This window comes from Pteronotus mesoamericanus, unplaced genomic scaffold (assembly GCF_021234165.1).
Source record: "Pteronotus mesoamericanus isolate MK-2021 breed Mesoamerican mustached bat unplaced genomic scaffold, CSHL_Meso_final scaffold_408, whole genome shotgun sequence".
NCBI classification, from domain to species: Eukaryota; Metazoa; Chordata; class Mammalia; order Chiroptera; family Mormoopidae; genus Pteronotus; species Pteronotus mesoamericanus.
In genome coordinates this window covers 2,038,655-2,057,482 of record NW_026555315.1, presented here as the reverse complement: position 1 = coordinate 2,057,482, position 18,828 = coordinate 2,038,655, and the positions used below count along the sequence as shown (strand labels likewise).

The 18,828-nt window shown below is 63.0% G+C and overlaps 1 protein-coding gene across 2 annotated transcripts in view; it reads right to left on the bottom strand.

Annotated features, from left to right (window-relative positions):
• RBFOX3 (RNA binding fox-1 homolog 3) overlaps window positions 1–18,828 on the bottom strand; it is a 269,214-nt gene that overhangs the window by 119,713 nt on the left and 130,673 nt on the right. Inside the window, exon 3 of one of the 2 annotated variants that reach the window (XM_054593393.1) lies at window positions 13,508–13,614. The gene's annotated coding sequence lies outside the window, so the exon portion shown is untranslated. The remainder of the gene's footprint in view (window positions 1–13,507; window positions 13,615–18,828) is intronic. The other variant, XM_054593394.1, reaches the window with a different exon arrangement.

The window sequence follows — 18,828 nt, the reverse complement described above, 5'->3', positions numbered from 1 at the left end:
GCCGCCTACCCTGCTCCCTGCCCCGCCCCGGCCCCGCTCCCATCTGCACGCGACCGTGGGCTCACAGTGCCGGCCGGGCGCCCCTCTCAGCGCCGCGGGAGCCCCTGAGCGGCACGCCGCGTCTGGTTTGCCCCCGAACCCTCGGCACCTAGAGTGGTGCCCCTCGTGTGTTGGAAATCAGCGGACAAGCGGAACTGACCAAAAGGGAAATGGGAAAGGCCTCCAGGCGCCTGCCGGCCTCCTGGGAGGCAGGGTGAGTGAACAAATACCCACGAGGTGGAGGGGGCAGCGCTGTGCCCAGCTTCCCAAAAGGGCAGCCCCGCACCCACAACCACTGCTTCCCCCACCCCCTCCCCGATCCTCTCCTGCAGCCTGGCTTCTGGACCCTCCACTGCCCTCAGCCCTCCTTCGCGGTTCCTCTCTCGCATCGTTGGCCCCGCCCTCATCCCGGAAGCCCCACCCACCGCACCCCGCCTCACCACCTGCCCAGGTCCCGTTTCCTGGGCCCCGCCTTCACCTCCCTGGCCTCCCCAGTCCAGGGCTACACTCTACCAGCTGCCTTATTCACCTCCGCGTCCGCTCCCCTTACATGACCCCAAGCCGGAGTGTGGGACCCAACACCCTCCCCGATGTCCGAGTTCATCAGGGAGTGGGAGAAGCAGGTGCTCTAGACGGAGGCAACACCTTAGGAAAAGCACAAATAAAGCAGCCGACTGGTGCTGGGGACGGAGCTGTCCGTGGCGGCCGGAACACGGCGGGAGGGAGCAAGGGGCAGCAGGGCCTGGGGCGGGCAGGGGTGCCCAGCCCTGGCAAACAGCTGGAGAACCAGGCACGGGCAGCCCCCTGGCACCGGCACGCCTGGGGGTTGATGCCGCCAGAACCCCCATCTCCGGCGCTCTGCCCCCCAACGTGCCCGAGGAGGCCTTCTCTAGAAGCCGAGAAAGGGCGCCAGGCTTCTCTCTGAAGGTCTGACACAGCCTGTCCACCCACGCCGCGGTCTCAGGCCCACGGTGGCACTTTCAGGGTGGGGGGCGGGAAGCCTGGGGCCCCGGGTTGGCTGGAGGCTCCGACCCCTCGGGGCTGTGAGGCTGAAGCAAAGGGGCGGGCAGGGGCGGCACGGAGGCCCCTTCTTGAACCCCGATCCTGTCTCGCCCCCGGAGGGCCGTGGAGACGCCTGACTGGTTTCACTGACCCCTGGGCGCGAGACTCAGCGGCTTGGCCGACCTGCAGAAGCCACCGCAGCAGCCGGGCGGCCAGTCCCCACACCAGGCCCCGGCCCCGGCCACCTGGCGTCGAGGACCCCGAACATGCCTGTCTTTCCTGCGGACCCCCCAGTTTCCTGCGTCCTTCCTCTCGGCGTGGGTGACCTTCTCCCCCAGGGACAATTCTGGCTCCCTGGCTCAGAGGACGGGCCTCCGGGACGCCCCCCGCCCTTGGAGGCCTCTGGAAAGCTGCTCCCAGCTCTTCGCCTCTGGTCCACAGCTTCCCCCAGAAAGTGGTGTATTTTATCTTTATGTGTCAGGATTTATATAAAAAGGGGATAGTTCAACTCGAAGTGTAATGAGTTGGAAGAACAGCTCTCTGGTGGCTTTCTCTAGTGAACACGGCATCAATAACATTGATTGCTAAAAATAACTACTAACACTGGGCCGGGCCGGGCCGGGCCGGGGGGCCGTGGCGGCTGCAACCCCGCTTCCGACGGGACGCACGGGCGGCCGGCGCCAATCACAGGGGCCTCCGCGGGGGCGGCCCCGGCAGAGTGAGTGGGAGCAAGCGCCCAGTGGGTGTCAGGACCTTCTAAGGCTCTGGGGGTCAGGCAAGGGTGAGCCTCGGTTTCCCCGCCTGGGAAACGGAGATTTATGATCGTCACACTGTGCCAGTTTCATAGGATTCTTGTGGGGACGCAAGTGCGTGGCCCACGGGCGGGTCTCAGCCTCCGCCGGGCTCGTAGGAAGCAGTGCGACACACGGCGGTCATTGCAAAGCTCATCCCTGACACGGTCTGCGCAGGGATTGCGGGCCCCCACCGTCTGCAGGTGGAATCCGGGGTTGACACAAACGACCCTCGCGAAGGGCCTTGGGCGGCCCGTCCTCCTCTTTCCCCAGGGACACGGCGATGCCCAGGGCTAAGGCCAGAGCAGCTGTGGTTTCTGACAAGGCAGACAGACGAGCAGAGGCTCTGCGCATCTCTTGCAGAGACTTCTCTTCCTGGTGACTGGTCGGGGAGAGGCTGCCCCATGTGTGCAAAACCAGCCCTCCCATGCCCTCTGCTCTGGTCCCTCTGCTGCCGACGCTGCCGGCCGCCTTCCCCCAGCAGCAGCGAGGGTGCCTGGGCAGGCGGGGGTGGGGGGCCCCGCCAGGGCGAGGCGGGCTCTTCCGCGGCCGGGTCAGCGCCGCCCCTGTGGCTTTCCCCACAGATTCGCTGGCCTGGCCCCTCCTCAGGCTTCCCGCCCCTCGCCCCTCTCCCGGGAGAGGAGGAGCAAATTAAAGACGAGGTGTTGAGGGCTGGGGGCGGGAAGGGCAACATTCCACGCGGACCTGCTGCTCCGGAGAGAGCCATCAGGCCGGCCCAAACCGCGTCTGAGTTGACAGAGGAGGACGAGCCGCACACACGCCAGCTCTGACGGCCGGGCGTTTGCGCGTCTGGCTGCTGCGTCCCCCTGCGAGGGCGTTTTCTGTCTCGCCGGCGCCCCAGGTGCGTGGGAAGAGCCGCGGCTCTCCCTGCAGGGCCACACTGTGGGTTCTGGGGCGACGGTGCCAGCAGCGTTCGAGTGTGGGGGATGAGAAGCTGCTGTGGGGTGGGTAAGGTTGGCTGCCCGAGGGACTCATGAGGCAATGTAGGCGGTGTTCGCAGCCCCTGCTTCGATGTGGGGATGTGCCGGCAGGCCGCGCGCACGCTCTGTGGCGGCGACGCTCCCCCTCTGCGGGGAGGAGCGGGGCGCAGGGCAGAGCCCGCGCCCCAGCCGCCGGCCCGCCCCAGAGCCAGGTCCAAACAGCCCACTGCCCGGGGCAGCAGCCCGCGCTCGAGGTGTCCTCTGAAGTCTCCTTCCCTTGATCTCTGCTCTCAGGGGCGGCCGCGTGCAGAGCGTCTGCGCGCTCATGGAACACAGCAGGAACTTGGCCCTTCCCCCCAGGTTCCTGTCACCTCCCAGTGCCTGTCTGGATGGCCCCACGCGGCTGCTCCGTGCTCAGGAGGAAGAAAGAGACTTTCGCTGCAGGCCGGCCCCAGCAACCCAGGCAGCGTGCGACTCAGCCAGTCAGACGTGGGAGCGGCCGCGGAGCCTTGGCTTTCGCAAGGCTCAAGTCTGGCTGAGGGCAGGGGACGCGCTTGGGCCATGGCGATGTCCACCGCCCGCTGAGACGCAGCCGCACAGGGCCCGCGGCGCCCAGCCCCACCCTCAGCCTGAGGCTCCCGCTGGCCACCGACGCTCGGGGTTGCTCCAAGGAGTCACACATCTCCCCACAACACACATGGTGGGAGGGCGCCTGTTTCGCCGCCGGAGGAAGCTGTGGGCTCCAAAACCACCAGGACAGACCAGAGGCCAGATGCATGTGCGTTGCCAGGAGGGGGGCGGTGAGTAGGAAGAGCCGAGGCGACCACAGAGCCAGAGCAGTGGTAGGACTGTCTGCACTCGAGTGCGGCACGTCCTCGGCCGGGTCCCGGCTGTCCGGTCCCCCTGCCCCGATAGCCACCAGAGGCCGTGGAGACAGTCGCCAGCCCTCAGCACGGTCCGAGGTATGCCAGTACCGTCGGCGCGTGGACGGTGCTAATAAATACTGGTTGAAGAAAGGAATTAAGGCAGCCGTCTATAGCGATAACATTTACATTCACACGCTCAGTGCTGTGCGCACGTGCGTGCGTACACACACGTACACACACACATACACACAACCACACTCTGTCCCCGAAGCCGTCGATGCCGCGGAGGGTAACGCTGGGCGCTCTTGCCAGCTAATGAGGGAACAGCAGTGCGTCCGGTGCTTAGAACGGATCCTTTTGCTTTCTGTCTGCCGCTCAATACTGCCACCAGAGACCTCTGACTATTGTATTCTGATTCCACCGATGTGAAGCTGCATTAGCGGATAGGGGAGCGCTTCCTTTATATGAGGAAGGTAAGAAGCAAACAGACTTCGCTCTGGAATGCAGCCTTTCTCTTGGGAGTTAGTGTAAAAGATGGCTCCCCGAAGGCCTTGCTTTGGCTTTACGGGGCTTTAGATCTGCCCTTGCCCTCCATCCTCCGGCACAGGGGCCCCAGAAGCGCTTGCTTGGCTGAAACAGAAGAGACGGAGGTCTCAGAAGCCTCGCCTTTTTTACAAGGCAGCTGTTATTAATGCCTTACGTTTGTACTATATTCTGCAGTTTTTCAACGCCACTTAAAGCTGTCGCCTGGCTGGATCCTGCCGACGGCTCTGTAAGGTGGGCAGGGCGGGTCTCATCGCCTCCGTTTCACAGGTGAGGAAACCGGCAACCCAGAGAGGTGGGGACGCGCCCAAGGTCACGTGGGGGTCGGTGGCTCTGTCCCAGGGCCTTGTCTGCTGCTCGCCCCAAGTCCCCCTTTCATTAACCTGCTGCTTCGGGGGATGGCGGAGACGCCGCAGGACGGCCTGCAGCAGCGGTGGGAACCAGAGGCAGGAGAGGTTCGGGGCGGGGCGCGGGAGGTCACCCCGGTCGTGGGACGCCAGCCCCAGGGCTGCCCCAGGACGAGGAGCTGAAACGGGGCTGCCGGGCGGAGAGCCCCCCGCTGGCCTAGTGTCGGCTAGCGCAGGGGAAGCAACGTCCTGGCCCCGCACAGGGCCACCGCCCGGCCACCAGAGCAGGTGAACATTCACGGCACAGGCCCGGGCTGTGCCCTGTGGCCACACGACTACCCCAGTCAGTCAGAACAGCAAGGCGGACGGAAGCAGCTTCCGACGCGTCGAGTCGCCGCTGTTACTTAACAGTTTCTCCACGCTGGAAGCCCCCGGGCAGCATCGCAGGCTGGCGGGCAGTTTAGCAGATTAGATCAGGCACACCTGTCACCGAATCCGGCCTTAAGTAGCTGTGCCCCACTCCAGTGAACGCCCTCGCTTCTCAGAGAAACGGGGAGACACGGGCGGCACGGAGAACAAGCACTTGGCACCCCGGACAGTGCCCCGCCCCTGGGCCTTGGGCGGCGGGTGCCTCCACCGCTGGCCCCGGGCTGGGGACCGGGCCTCGCGTCTCTCTGAGGCACCTGTCACTCCTTTATCACCTGGGACCAGCAGCTAGAGCTTAGGAAGGCTCCTGTTGCTGCTGGTCTGCCTTCCTCAAATCTGAAACACTACTGCTTGGCACTGTTCTCAGTTCATTTCCGCACCAGCCTCTGTCTGAAGAGCGTCCTCAAGTTTTGTTCATCAGGAGGAGAGGTCCGCCCGGTGGTGGGTGACACCAAGACCTGTTACGGAAGAAACCGGTGCCCGACTCAGCCTCATTTTCCAGGAGGTAACGACGCACGTGAGCTCTGCTCAGGGCTCAGACCATCTTTCCGACGGCAGGTGGTCCTTGTCAGAGGCTCCAGGTGAGAGAGAAGGGCCGCCACGGACGTGCTCAGATTGGGGAGCGCCTCGAGGCTGCGGCTTTACCCCGCGGCGGCGGCGGGGGCCCGCGAGGAGCGGCATGCAGATAAATTCTGCCGCGTGTGCTCACTGAATCCGCCACGCTGGAAGTGCATTTGGAGGCGGTTCTGCCTGCCCACAGCAGATTTTCCAGATCCTGGCAATTGGAGCATGTTAAGGATGAGCTACAGCTGCCAGGTCTGATTTCTTAAGTCGAGATTCGCTTCGTGGGAAGGGCGGGAGGGAAAGCCACGGCAGGACGCGGCAAGGGGGGAAGCGCCGGACGCTCTGTGTGTCTGGGGTGGGGGCCGACGCCTTTTGGCAAGGGACTCCCCGCTCGCGGGCGTCCCTGGGCCGCCTGGGGCCAGCTCTGCTGGCCTCCCGACGCAGAACTGCCGGGTCTGAGCCTGAGTGAGGGGCGGTGCTGAGCGAAGAGTCAGGAGTTGTTGGCTTATGTTTTGGATTAATCGTTTTTCTCCAAGGTTTCAACCATTCTTGCCGCTTCACACTCGGTGTCCTGCCCTGCCCGCCACTCCCGGCCTCTCCGTCGCCCGCGGTCCCACAGGGAAACCAGGGGCCTAGGGGCTGCCCTGGGCGCGGCCCCAGGCGTGACCTGGCCGCCACCGAGCCCCCGCCGTCCCGGCCCAGGGCGGTTTTGGGCGGGGGGTGTGAGGACAGCCAGCCGGGTCCGTGTGGGTCGGGCGACAGTCGTTTATTAGACTGTCTTTTATCAGATTGTCCGGGAGAGCAGGGCCTGTCTGTCTGTCCAGCTGTCGGTAGCCGGGCAGTGGGGAAGTGCAGCGGTTTGTAAACAATCCTTAATGACTGAGCGTCACCTAATGAATGAGCCCACCTCACTCCTAGCTGGGGTGGCCGTCTCTATTTTTTCACTTTTCAGTCACAGCTTGTGGGGTGGGGGGGGGCTGCCTGGGGGGCCACGGGGTGGGGGGTTGGGAAGCGGTTGGAGGCCAAAACCAGGTGGATTAGAGACTTTTGTTGTGTTTAACATCACTCATTTTGCAGCCTGCTGACGCTGCCAGATTCCTCAGCTCGGGATATGCAGGCTCCCAGTGTGCAGACTCCAAAAGGAACTATGAAAGAACTTCTCAGAAAAAGACCTGCCATCAGCAAGGTATTTTTTAAAATGTTAAGCCTCCATCAAAGTCACCATAACACACACACACACACACCCCACCCCCACCCCCCACCCTCCCAACTTTGATTTTCTTAGTCGGTTTGGGGCAGTCAGTCTCGTGATGTAACGGTCACGTCGAGGGCCAGAGCCGTGCCGCGTCCTGTCCTTTACATGCGACTTTACATCAGTTATGCATGCACACGTGCTGAGGATCATGAGAGTGTCAGGAAGAGGGATTCCCCGGGGAAGCGGCCCAGCCCCCGGGCCTGGAAGAAGGCCGTGCTCCTCCGGGCATCTCCCACCCCGGGCGCTGGGCTCCCGGGAACGTGCCCAAGGACGGGCCCCGTCCACAGCCACGATGTCCGCAGCCCTCTTCGCCCTGCGAACCCGGCAGGACGGCGCCCGGCTCCCCCAGGCCCAGCGCCAGGCCTTCTCAGCCTCTGCGGGCGGCTGGACCGTGTCCCCCAAATTCAAGAGGTGGGAGTCACCCAAGTGTCCACCGAGAAATGATGGATAAACTTAGGCGTAGCCTGTGGGGTGCTCTGCAAACCGGGCGTTCCTGGCCCCCGGCGACACCCCATCCTGAGCTGCCGAAAGGGCGAAAGAACAGACGCTTGGTGCCAACCCCGGACGTCATACGCTGCCGGGCCGGCCCCGGCTTCCCAAGTGTTTGTTTATAGGACAGCGCAAGGAAAGGGCTGCTGGGAGCTGGGGCGCCTTTTCAAAAAAAGTGACTAAATGCTAATGAAAATGTGCCTGAGCAAGGGGTTTGCTGGACGGATGGGAATGTTCTGGAACTAGACAGAGGTGGCGGCGGCAAGGCACTGTGAATGCACTAACTGCCACTGAATTGTCCAATTTTGGGTCATGTGAATTTCAACTCAATAAATTATTTAAGAATATATCTCCCTGAAATTGACTACAAATGTACCAGAAACGTGTTTACCGCTGGTTTATTTGGTATCTGGTTGTGTAAACACATGCAAGTGCTTCGCCCGTGGCCAGACCTCTGCCCGCCCCTTCTGGTGGTTTGGGAGGAGCAGCGGGTCCGCAGAGCGGGCGGCTGGACTGGTCAGGGCGGAGGGTCCTCTGAGGGGGGCTTGTACTGCTTCACCAGGTGCCCCGCCGTGCGCTTGGGCCCCGCGCCCGGGGACGCGAACCCTCAGTCTGGGGCTAGGAGGCTTCCGACCCAGTTTTATTAAAAGTTCCCTAAGTATTTTCTCTTCAAAGGTTTATGTGCCTCATTATATAGTGAGTCGCATGCCTGGGAGCCCTGAGCTTCCTTGCCTCGTCAACATCTCTTTCCCTATATCTGTTGGAGAGATAACAGATAGCGTATTCCCAGGGAAAGGCTGCTGGGAGCAGGCCACCTGATAAAGAGATGTGATTAATAGGGAATTAAATTAACATCCCCTTTCAGCTGACAATGGAGAGAAACTTCCAAATACTGTGTGTGTACGGACAAGGGGGGACCCCAAAACCCTGAATTATCTTCTGGAGGGTGGTCCAGGCCTCCCCCACGAGGTGAGTGTGCTAGCAGCGCACCTGGACCAGCGCGCCAGCTGGCGTTGTGGTGAGAGGCTGTGTCTGGCTTCAGTGAATTTTTTTTTATGACTCTTTCAACGCATTTGTCCGCTTCACGATGCATGATTTACAAGTGCACCCACCCGCACCGCGCTGAGTGTTCAGCAGCTGTTGACCGAAAACAGAGCGACCCCCGTGCCCCATCCTTCCTCTGCACCTGATTTTGCCCTGAGTGACCTTTTTTTTGCTTCCTCAGATGAAAAAAGTCCTCACAGGGAAGCGTTTTGCCGCTGTGGAAGAGCTGAAACAAAAAAACGGCCAAAGCACTAAAAGGCAACAAAATCTACGAGTTCACAAACTGTTCTGAGCAGTGGAAAAAAGGTCTTGATAAGTGTGTTACATCAGATGGAGAGCACTTTGAAGGGGACTTGAGTTTAAACATGGAAGAATACATACATAATTCTTTATTTGTTGCATTTTTAAATTTTTAACTATATTTTATTGATTACGCTATTACAATTGTCCCGATTTCCCCCCTTCTGTCCCCTCCCCTGAGCACCCCCACTCCCTCGGGCCGTACCCCACCACGGTTCCTGCCCTTGGGTCATGCGGGTAAGTTCTCTGGCCGCTCCCTTTCCTATGCTGTACCTTACGCCGCCGTGGCTGTGCTGCAACGCCCTATTGTAACGCCCTATTTGTACTTCCCCCCCTCGCCTCTTCACCCATTTCCCCACCCCCTCTTCCATTTGGCAGCCATCAGAACCCTGTCTGTGTCCACCATTCTGTCCCTGTTCTTGTTTGCTTAGTTTGTCTTTTAGATTCAATTGTTTGTACATATGTATTCATCGCCATTTTATTGTTCATAGTTTTGATCGTCTTTGTCTTCTTTTTCTAAGTTCCTTTAACATTTTGTATAATAAAGGTTTCATGATGGTGAGCTCCTTTAGTTTTTTCTTGTCTGGGAAGCTCTTTATCTGCCCTTCGATTTTAAATGATGGCTTTGCTGAGTACAGCTGTCTTGGCTGTAGGTCCCTGCTTTTCATGACTCTGAATATTTCTTGCCAGTCCCTTGTGGCCTGCAAAGTTTCTGTTGAGAAATCAGCTGACAGTCTTGTGGGAATTCCCCTGTAGGTAACTAACTGCTTTTCTCTCGCTGCTTTTAAGATTCTCTCTTTATCTTTCACCTTTGGCGTTTTGATGATGATGTGTCTTGGAGTGGGCCTCTTTGCGTCCATCTTGTTTGGAACTCTCTGAATACACAATTCTTTATATTAAATAAATTCTGGGTTTTCGGGGTCCCCCTCCCTATGTGTGCACGTTTATGTGTGCATGGGCATTGTGTATGTATACACATGTGCACATGCCCCCCCACATTCTGCGGGTGCGGAAGGAGCCCAGGAAAGAAGGGGCAGACCGGGCAACCAGATACGTGGTAGCACATCGCAGCCGCGGGCCGGGCAGCGAGGCTGAGGCGTGGCCGCATGCCACAGCGAGCGCCACGCCTGGGGGAGCCCGTTTCTCAGAAGCTCACCGGAGGGCACGTCGGCAGACGTTTATAATGTGAATAATCATGTCCTAATTCCTGTCTGAGAAATGAATCTTCTCGTTTCTGAAATTATGGCATAGAATTTTGGAAACAGGGTCCGTGGCTAATGCCTGTCTTAGTACTTAGAGACATACCCAAGGGGATTCATTAAATAAACGATTGTATGCAATGAAATAACATTCAATCATTAAATACAAGGTGAACATCAACGTAGTGTATGTTCCTGCAAGTACTGCTAAGCTACAATGAAGCCCGGCTTATGCACCAAGAAACACCCCACTTCAGCAAACCGTTGTGTGTCCCCTTACATGGAGACACCCCTCTGCAAGGTGACAGACGCTGAGCTCGGAGCGCGTTGCGGGTGTGTTTTCTTCATTTTTCTTGTCTGTGTTTCTACTGCAAGCACCTGCTGCTTACGTCGTAACGAACAGGCACAGGGCTCTGGCTCTGCGTTTTCTGCGGGTGGCCTGCGGCCTGCGGCGGCGGGGTCGCCCTGACGTCTGGAATCGCGTTCTGGGGACAATGCTGTCACGCTCTCTCACATCTGTGAGAGACAGACCCACGTTCCTCCCCTCGTCCCTGGGGCTCCCCCCGACGGGCCGCGCACTCATCCCCAGGACACCGGACGAGCCCCCTGTGCGTAGGGGCAGGTGCCAGCCCCACCCTGGCCTCGCCGGCAGCCCGGGCCGGGTCAGCAGCGTCGGGGCGGGACGGGCGCGGCCAGGGCGGCAGGCTCAGCGTCCCCCCGGGCGGGCGCGGCTCTCGCCTCCAGGGCACGTGGGCCCCTGTGAAACCAGCTCGCGCCTCCACCGGTCTGACCCCGGGCCGGGCGGCCAGGGCTGCCGATCATCAGAGAACCACCTTGCTCTGGTGGCAACGGGAACAAAGCGGCCGTCCCGGGAAGGTCCTTGGCGGGGGGTCCTGGGGCAAGTCGTGGGCCTTTCAGAGACACACCTCCCCCTGGGTCAAAAAGGAGGGCGTTACCGAGGGGGCCCCCAGGTCTCCGGCAGTCTGTGGCGGGACACGGTGTGACCTGCACCTCTGGCAGAAGCCGGGCCGCAGTGACACCTTCTCCCTGCTCCCCTCATGGTTCAGGATTAGGAAAGGATTTGGGGGACAGCAAGTGCTTGTGAGCTTGAACCCCGTCCCCCTTCCGTCCCCCCAAAGCCACAGCGCAACTCCACGGAAGGCCTGGAGTCCTGACCGCAAAGCAGGGACATGGCGGCCGCAGGGACAGGGCCTACTCCAGCCCCCGCGGCCTGGGGCTCCCGCCGCGAGGTCCCCTCTGTCTGGCACGAGCCCCTTTCCGGGGGGCCAGTGGGCCCGACACTCCCGTGGCCAGACGCACCCCCCCTTCAAGGCGGCAGACAGACAAACCGCTTCTGCGCGACCCGCATTGAGCGCAGGTCAGAGGGCCCGGTGCTGGTCCCAGCCCTCGTCCCCTCGTCCCCGGGGGTCCTCGTCCCCTCGTCCCCGGGGGTCCTCGTCTGTTGGGGGAGGGTTCACGCCGCCGTGCATGTGAACGCACGCACAGCGGCAGGGTCCCTCGGCGTGACACTCCGTGCGCGCCGGGCGGGGGTCTGCGGCGCAGCGTCCCCCTCCCTCCCCACTTCTCGCGCTGGAGGAGCATAGAGTGGGGGCCAGCGGGCCAGCCGCTGTGACCCGCTGCCCCGCCCCGCTGGTCCCAGAGCACGGGGACGGTGGCGAGACGGCCCCGCTGTGATGCCCGCCCATCGGGGGAGGGACGCTGGATGACCAGTTTGGTCCTGCCGCCCATCCATTACATTCTTTTCCACTCACCCCCAATTCCCCCAAACGGAAACAGCTGAGAAACCCTAAAAATGTCCACAGAACGGCCAGAAGCGCCGGAGGCGCAGCGCTGTCATGACGGGGCTTGCTCTCCTGTGACAGAAGGGAGTGCTTCCGCGGGTCTCCATGTCCCAACAAAGGCACAGGCCTGTCCCCTCATCGGCCCGCCCTGGGCAGACAGCGCTGCCCCAGGCTCGGCGGCCACCCCTCCCGGGCCCGGCACCGGGCAGCCGGAGGGCGCATCTGGCAAAGCCGCCTGCCAGCGCCTTCTGCCCCCTCCCGGCCGGCCTTCCTCCCACTCAGCCTCCGTGGGCCGGGACGCAGCCGCGGCGGCGCAGCTCCGAGCTACACAAACCGCTGGGAGGCTGCGCCCTGCAGCTCAGCCAGGGCCACCTCACGCAGAGGCGCGGCCACACCACGGCCACCGGGCAGAACCCGGGAGGGGCGACCCGCAGGCTGCGCACGGCTGCGGCTGCGCACCCGGTACGAGCCTCCTCTCTGCCCCTTGGGGGCTGGTGGTGTGACCTCTCGCACCCACTCCCCACGATCTAGGAGTGTCCCCACTCAGCACATGGCGACAATAAACAAGGCAGGGACGGAACCATTCCCGGTGCGGGGCGCTCAGCCGGGTGGGTCGGTAAAGCCCGCCGGCCCTGGCCGGCTCACACATCGCTGCAGAGTGCCAGCCGCTGCCTCGCGCAGCAGACGCCTCAGCTGCCTGCTGCCCTCCGAGAGTCCCCGGCTGCCCTGCTCGGGGCCTGGGCTCCGCTCTCTCCGCGCGCCTGTTTCTGACTCAGGCTGAACTGTCCCTGCCACAGAGCCCGGCAGGGGGCAGGGGTGGGGAGGTACCTTGCCACATGGCCATCCCCGAAGCCACTTTTCCTGTTCTCTCTCATGCTCACGAGGAGGTGCAAAGGTCAGGGACAAAGCCGTGGGAGAAAGGGTCCAGTGGGAAGGGGGAGGCGGGGAAGGTCAGGGTCCCCCATGCCCCACGGGCCTGAAGGCCACACTCGAGCCCTGCCCACCGCCCCACGCCCACACCTCCCCCGTCCTCGGGGGAAACCTGGAGCCGCTGCCGGCCCTCGGCCCTGCCAGCTGGGCGCCGGCCTTGGCAGGGGCGGGAGAGGAGGGGGTGGAGGGAGCCCGTGCCCCGTCCCGCAGCCGCACTCTTGGCGCGTCTGGGACAGTTTGGCCCCAGGCCCTCTCGAGGGCCTTCTCTTTGATATTTATTAACCCACTTTCTCTCCTGGCTTTCATTGGGAGCAGGAGGGAGCCTCGGCCAAGGCTATGAATAGGCCAGGCCCTCCCTGGGGAGGGCGGTGAGCTCATACCTACGGCGCAGGTGCCAGGCATAATGAAGTTTTCTGAGTCCGCCTGGACACAGGCGGCACCCGGCCGGGCAGGGGTGGGCCTGGGGCACCGAGCGCGCTCCGCCCCCTTCACCGCCAGCCCCGACCCCTGGGCGGGGCCCGGGACCCCCGCGCCCCAGCCGGGCCCCACTGGGGAAGGGCCTGGCCGCCACGCGGCGTCACCAGCCTGGGTCAGACCTGGAGGGAGACACCAGGGAGGTGGGGGAGGGATCGGCAGAAGTGACACACAGTCTAAATGACTCCCGTAAACAGAGAGTTTAATAAAAAGGCAGTGAGGGAATTTATGGGCAACCCAAGGATAATTAAAATTATTTATCTACTCACCTCCCTTGCTGGCTGATCAGTCTATTAATTATCTATCACACATTCGCTGATCTGCATGTTAGTGAAGGGGCTGGGGAAGGGCAGGGGACACGCAGGAGGGGTCCAGGAACCGAGGGGCAGGGCCAGGTTGGACCCCTCTTTCCCAGCAGGGCCCCCCACCCTCCTCAGGCCACATTCCTGCCCTGGGCCCGGCCTCTGAGGAGCCCTGATCTTGAAGGGCACTCACCTGTTCGCGGAGCGGCTCCCAGGACGGGGTCCCGGCCGAGGGGCCTGCAGACCAGCTCGAGGGGACGCTGGCGAGCCTTCCTCTGGCGGGTCTGGCTTCACGCTGCGCTGTGCAGAGAAGACACAAGAACAGAGCCGCTTCAGCCCCTGGCTGTCTGGAGGCCCTCAGACGCCCGCTCTCCCGCGCACGCGATTAAAAATATCACAGGACAGAGTGCCATGGGAACAGCATCTTTGAACGCTGCACACAGGACGGCATTAGGCGCCCCAGCTCTGCCGCCCACCGCGGGGGACACACACCGCTGCAACGGACGGACACAGGGGCCTGGGGGAGGGTGCCAGCACGCCCCGGGGTGCGGCCGGCCGTGGCTGGGCCCACGGTCGGATGCCTGTGTCACCGGGTCCCAGCACGGTCCCCACCCTCTCCTGAGTCGATGGAGCCTTGTCAGGGCTGAAGCTCAGCATCGCCCCGAGCAGCCTGGGGCCCCAGAGCCCTGCCAGATTGCAGGGGCGAGGGCCGAACGCAGCTCCTGGCCTGCGACCTGCGGCTGGTGCTCCTTGCAGTTCATCCAGACGCTTAGCCTCTTCATCCAGACCTGCTGGCCTCGGCAGCGGGCCGGGGAGCCGGCTCCTTAAAATGCACCTCTTTTATCTATCATCTGTCTATCTATCTATCTATCCATCTATCTAATCTATTTATCTACCTTCCTATCTGCCTATCTATCTAATCTATCTACCTAATCTATCTCATCTACCTATTTATCTTTCCACTTAATCTATCTACCTACCCGCCAACCTCTGTGCTGTAGGACACACAGCTACGTCTTTGCAGGCAGACACACGGATCCGACAGGGCCAGTGGCTCTGACGACCCTGCTGACTCAGGGTGTCTCCAACTGGCACCCCAAGCGCAGAACCACAAATATTGTTGTCCCCCGTCCCTCCCAACACTCTGACCAGCACAAAGTTCCCACTCTGGGGTCCGGGGGAGCAGCCCCGTGTCACCTCTGTAGTGATGTTGGAGAGATGGGGGAGGAGGCAGCGAGGGGCCGGCCAGCTGCTTGGGAACAAGGACTGCACGGTCCCCAGCCTGGAGCGTGCCACCCCCAAGTCTCTGAGCAGTGACAGCCTGGCCCGGCCCGGGGGCGGGCATGATAGTCGCCCCTGCCCCTTCCCGCCCTGCCTGAGGCTTCTCAATCCTGAGGAAGGATCAGTCACTGCAGAGCAAAATGCTGCGGCGAGGGGCCCGCCGCGCTGTGACGGGCCGCTCTCAAGAGTCCGCCCAGGCTGCGTGCGTGCGGCGGGGCGGGGCAGGCCTGTGCCGGAAGCCGCTGCGGCCCGCAAACGAGCACCCCCGGACTAGCGACAGCGAGGGGGCAGAGGGGGGCGACGGGGAGAGCCCAGGAGACGAGCAGGCGTTTGGAAGGGGTGGGGGGTGGAGATTCTCTGTGAGACAGAGAACACGTCCCCAGTCCCGGCTGGGCTTAGACGCAAAGGAGCCGCAGGGGCCTCAGCCTTGGAGCCTTGGATGGGGCGCGGGGGGCAGGAGGTCATGGCCAGAGCCACCGTGCAGGCAGGTGCAGGTGTCGTGGGGCTCAGGTGACAGGACCCTTCCTAGGAGGGAGACGGGCCCCCGCCCCGCGTCCCAGGCAGCACGCAGGGCTGGAGCCGCGAAACCCGCAGCCCCTCTGAGCCCAGGGAGTCCTGGGGTCTCTGAGGCTCAGGCACTTAGGTGTCCACGGGCTCAGTAGCCTGGGGAATGGGGGAGGCTGCCCTGGGCCCTCCTCAGGCGGAGCCCACGCGAGGATGGGCGTGGGAGGGGAAGGTCAGGAGCTCAGTGTAATAAAGCCTCTCAGAACCTGCTTCCTGCCGGGACTCATTAACCCTCCCGTGACACCAGGGGGAAACTGAGGCCCGGGACGCCTGGAGGGCCTGCCCCGAGGGGAACAGCCTGCACGGGGCACGGCCGGGACCCGCACCCCGGTTCCCTGGCTCCACGCCTGGCTCGTGGCTGCCATGCTGTCCTGGCTGTCGCAGAGGTCAGCCGGCGGGGGGCCCTCGGCGTCCCCACCTGGGGAACCCTCAGCAGCCCTGCTCGGGCAGGGTCAGCAACGGGGGAGCGGCAGGCAGGGCCGAGGGGCTGGGCCCCACGCCGGGGGCTTCCCGCAAAGGATCAGGGGGCCAGGGCGCCTGTGCTCCTCCCACGCACGGGCCCCAGGACAGCGTTCGTGGGCCCGGGCCCTGTTCCTCGCGCCACGTGTTTGCTCGCTGGTTCCTCGCCCCTTCCCCACCTGGGTCTTTACCCCAGACCCCAGCAGACCCCGGCCGGCATCTGGATTGGGGGGGGCAGCGGAGGCGCCTGCAGTACGGGGCCTGACGGGTACAAGGCCACACCCTCAGGGTGGGCGGAAGACGTGTGGGGTCCTGCCTTCTCTTCCTGGACAAGCGCGGCCATGGCGGTGGCCGGGCGGGGGCCTGGTGTTGGCATCACTTGCCGGGAGCCTCCGCTTCCCCAGGAGGTCCCCGGGGGCCCCTGTGGCAGCAATACCGCCCCAGGGAAGGGGACGCTTGAGCCCAGGTGCCCCCCAGCCCCGGGCGCCCCTGCCCACTCTCCAGCCCCCAGGAGCTGCCCTGTAGCCACACGCAAATGCCTCAGCCTCTGGAGAGGGGCCTCTGTCCCTCTCGCTTCCACCTGCACCCTCTCCTGGGCGGCGGGCTCCAGAGGGCCCTGGTCCTGCTGCCCGGCCCGGGCACCCAGGGAACCCTGGCGCGCGCCGCGGGGGCAGGCGGGTGCCCGCTCTGGCTCGGGCCCCACACAGTTACACTTTCGGGGCTACAAGCTAATAAAAGCTGTGTGATCAAATTCCAGGTCATTACTCAAGGAAAGGGACCCCTCTGTGGTCGACAACAACAGTTTCAAACCAATTAAAAGAAGCCCGGCGTTTCCGCGGGCCGCCACCGTGCCCACCACCCCGGAGGCCCCAGGGGGCCCGTGTGCGCCGCGAGCAAGATGCACGAAATGTTAATGGAGATGCTTAAATGCCACGCCAAGGGGATCCTGGTAAATAAGGCCACACGGAAGGGGCTGCAGGAGAAGTCTCCTGAGCTAACCCTGGAGGAAACTTCAATAAAAACAAGATTGGATTGAAAACAATTCACGCTGCAAGGGGTGGGTCTGCTGGCTGGGCTGGGAGGGGCCGCGGGGGAGGGGAGGACGCGTCCCCCTCCCGTCAGTTTCCCTGCTAAAACGTGCCGGCTGCTGGTACTGGAACCTGCCGTGGCCACCGCACCCACCGAGCACCTGGGGGAACCTGGGTGGAATTTTCCAAGTCAAAACTGAAGAGGGCTGGGGGCGCCGGAAAGACGAGGGGGCGGCGTGGCGTGGCGCTGGCGGAGGCTGGGGGCGAGGACAGGGCTGCGGGGCTGCTGCGGCTGGGAAGGAGGCGGCGGCCGTGCGGTGGGTCCCCAGCTGTCTGGCAGCTGTTCTGAGCTCTGCCGCATCCTGTTTTGCACGGGAGATCAGCTGCCACCCGTGCAATGGACGAGGTTCGGAGAACACCGCCAGCACCCAGGCAGCGGGGAGGTGCAGCGGGCAAGCGGACCTGGCAGCTCTGAGCAGCCCGTGTGGGCTCTGGCAACGCCCTGGGGCCGAGGCCGGGGCTGCGTCTTTGTCCCCAGCCAGGACGCCCTGCGCGTGGCTTGCCGTTCCGCCCGCGCAATCGGGGGGCCCCTGACGGCAAGGAGAGGAGAAGAAATCACCGGGCCACGCAGAGACTCTGGGCTTGGCCAGCTGGGCTGAGCAGACGGGCGCCCCTCTCGCGGCCGCGCCCCCTGGGGCACCCCCACCCTGGGGCCTGCACCGCTTGCCTGAGGATTGAAATAGCCTGCCCTGCCCCAGCTGGGCTTGTTCGCCTCCGCGCGTAACATGAGCAGGTGCCCAGGGAAAGTTCAAGTTCTGACAGCAAATGAGAGCTGAATGTTCTTAGTGTGCCACGCCGTATCTGGGATGCACTTACACTACCAGTTATTCATTGAGTGTCTGAAACGAGAATTTAACCCAGTGCCCTGCGTTTTCACTTGGCAGTCCTAGCTTCTAGCTGTCATATTGCCCAGAGTAAACACACACACATAAACATGCCATACACACACACACCTACACAGTGCGTGTATGGCACCCACACACATGCACACATGGGCACACGCACGTGAAGGCGGCACACAGGCACACGATGTGCGTGCCCACATCCTTCCAAGGAAGGAGCGCCCCCTTCACAGGGGCCGACTGGGCGCCTGGCACCTCCCTCTGCTTTCTCCCTGAACCCTCGCCCCGCCCCCCGCCACCACGGCCGCTTCACTCAGACGGAGAGACTGGGGCCGGGAGGGGCCCTCGTCCGGGGCCGCCCGGTCAGCGCGCAGCCCGGCTGAAATGGCAGACCCAGGCCGTTTGCATCCCGACGTCGGCACCTCTTCCACCAAACCAGACCCAATGCATCCAACTTCAGATGTTTATTTCCAAACAGAACGGCCACAAGGAAGTCGCTATCGATTCTGCCGGCAAGTCAATGGACCAGCTTGAGGCCTCGGCTCGGGCTCGCGGCGGCCTCAGAGCAAGGAGCAGCGAGAGCAGCGCCAAGGCAGGGGGGGGGGGGCGGCCCGGCCGGCAGCTGCCCCACTCGGGGCTGGGGGTGGGGCCCCCGCGGGGTGCGCCCCCACCCGCCAAGTCCAGAGCCGGCGCACGGAGCACCCCGGGCTGCGTGGCAGGGCGGCCCGGCAGGGGGGCTTTCCTCCCTGGACACCGGGCCGGGCCCTGCCCCGGGGCTTTCTTGGGCTGAGAAGGTAAAGCTGAGACGGTCTGCCAGTTGCAAAGGCCCCGAACGCTTGGCTTTTCCTCATCAACTACTGCTTCCCATGTGGCCGCTAGGTGGTTTAGGCACCTGCTACGTGGCTGGAATCATAATCTTTAAAAAAATAAAATAAAAGGCCGCAGCCTTCAATGAGGTCGAGGTGAGCCGCTGGGCGCCACGCCTCGTCCCCTCCCTGGGCCAGGCTCCTGGCAGGGAGGAGATGGGGTCTGGCTGGCACACCCTGCCATGCCCGGCAAGAAGGCAGCTGTCGCGCCACACCCTGCCTTCCGTGTCTAATCCGGCGGGAACCGTGATGACTTCGTAGGAGTGGCAGGTAAGCTCAGCATTTTGTCACTTCTAGAAAAGCCTCCCTCCCTTTACAAACAAGAGCCCCACTGTGGACAGAAAGCTTCCGGCTCGCCCAGAGTCACGGCCTGGCGCGCAGCCCGCCCGCCGTTGGCCAAGGTTCTGGGAGGAC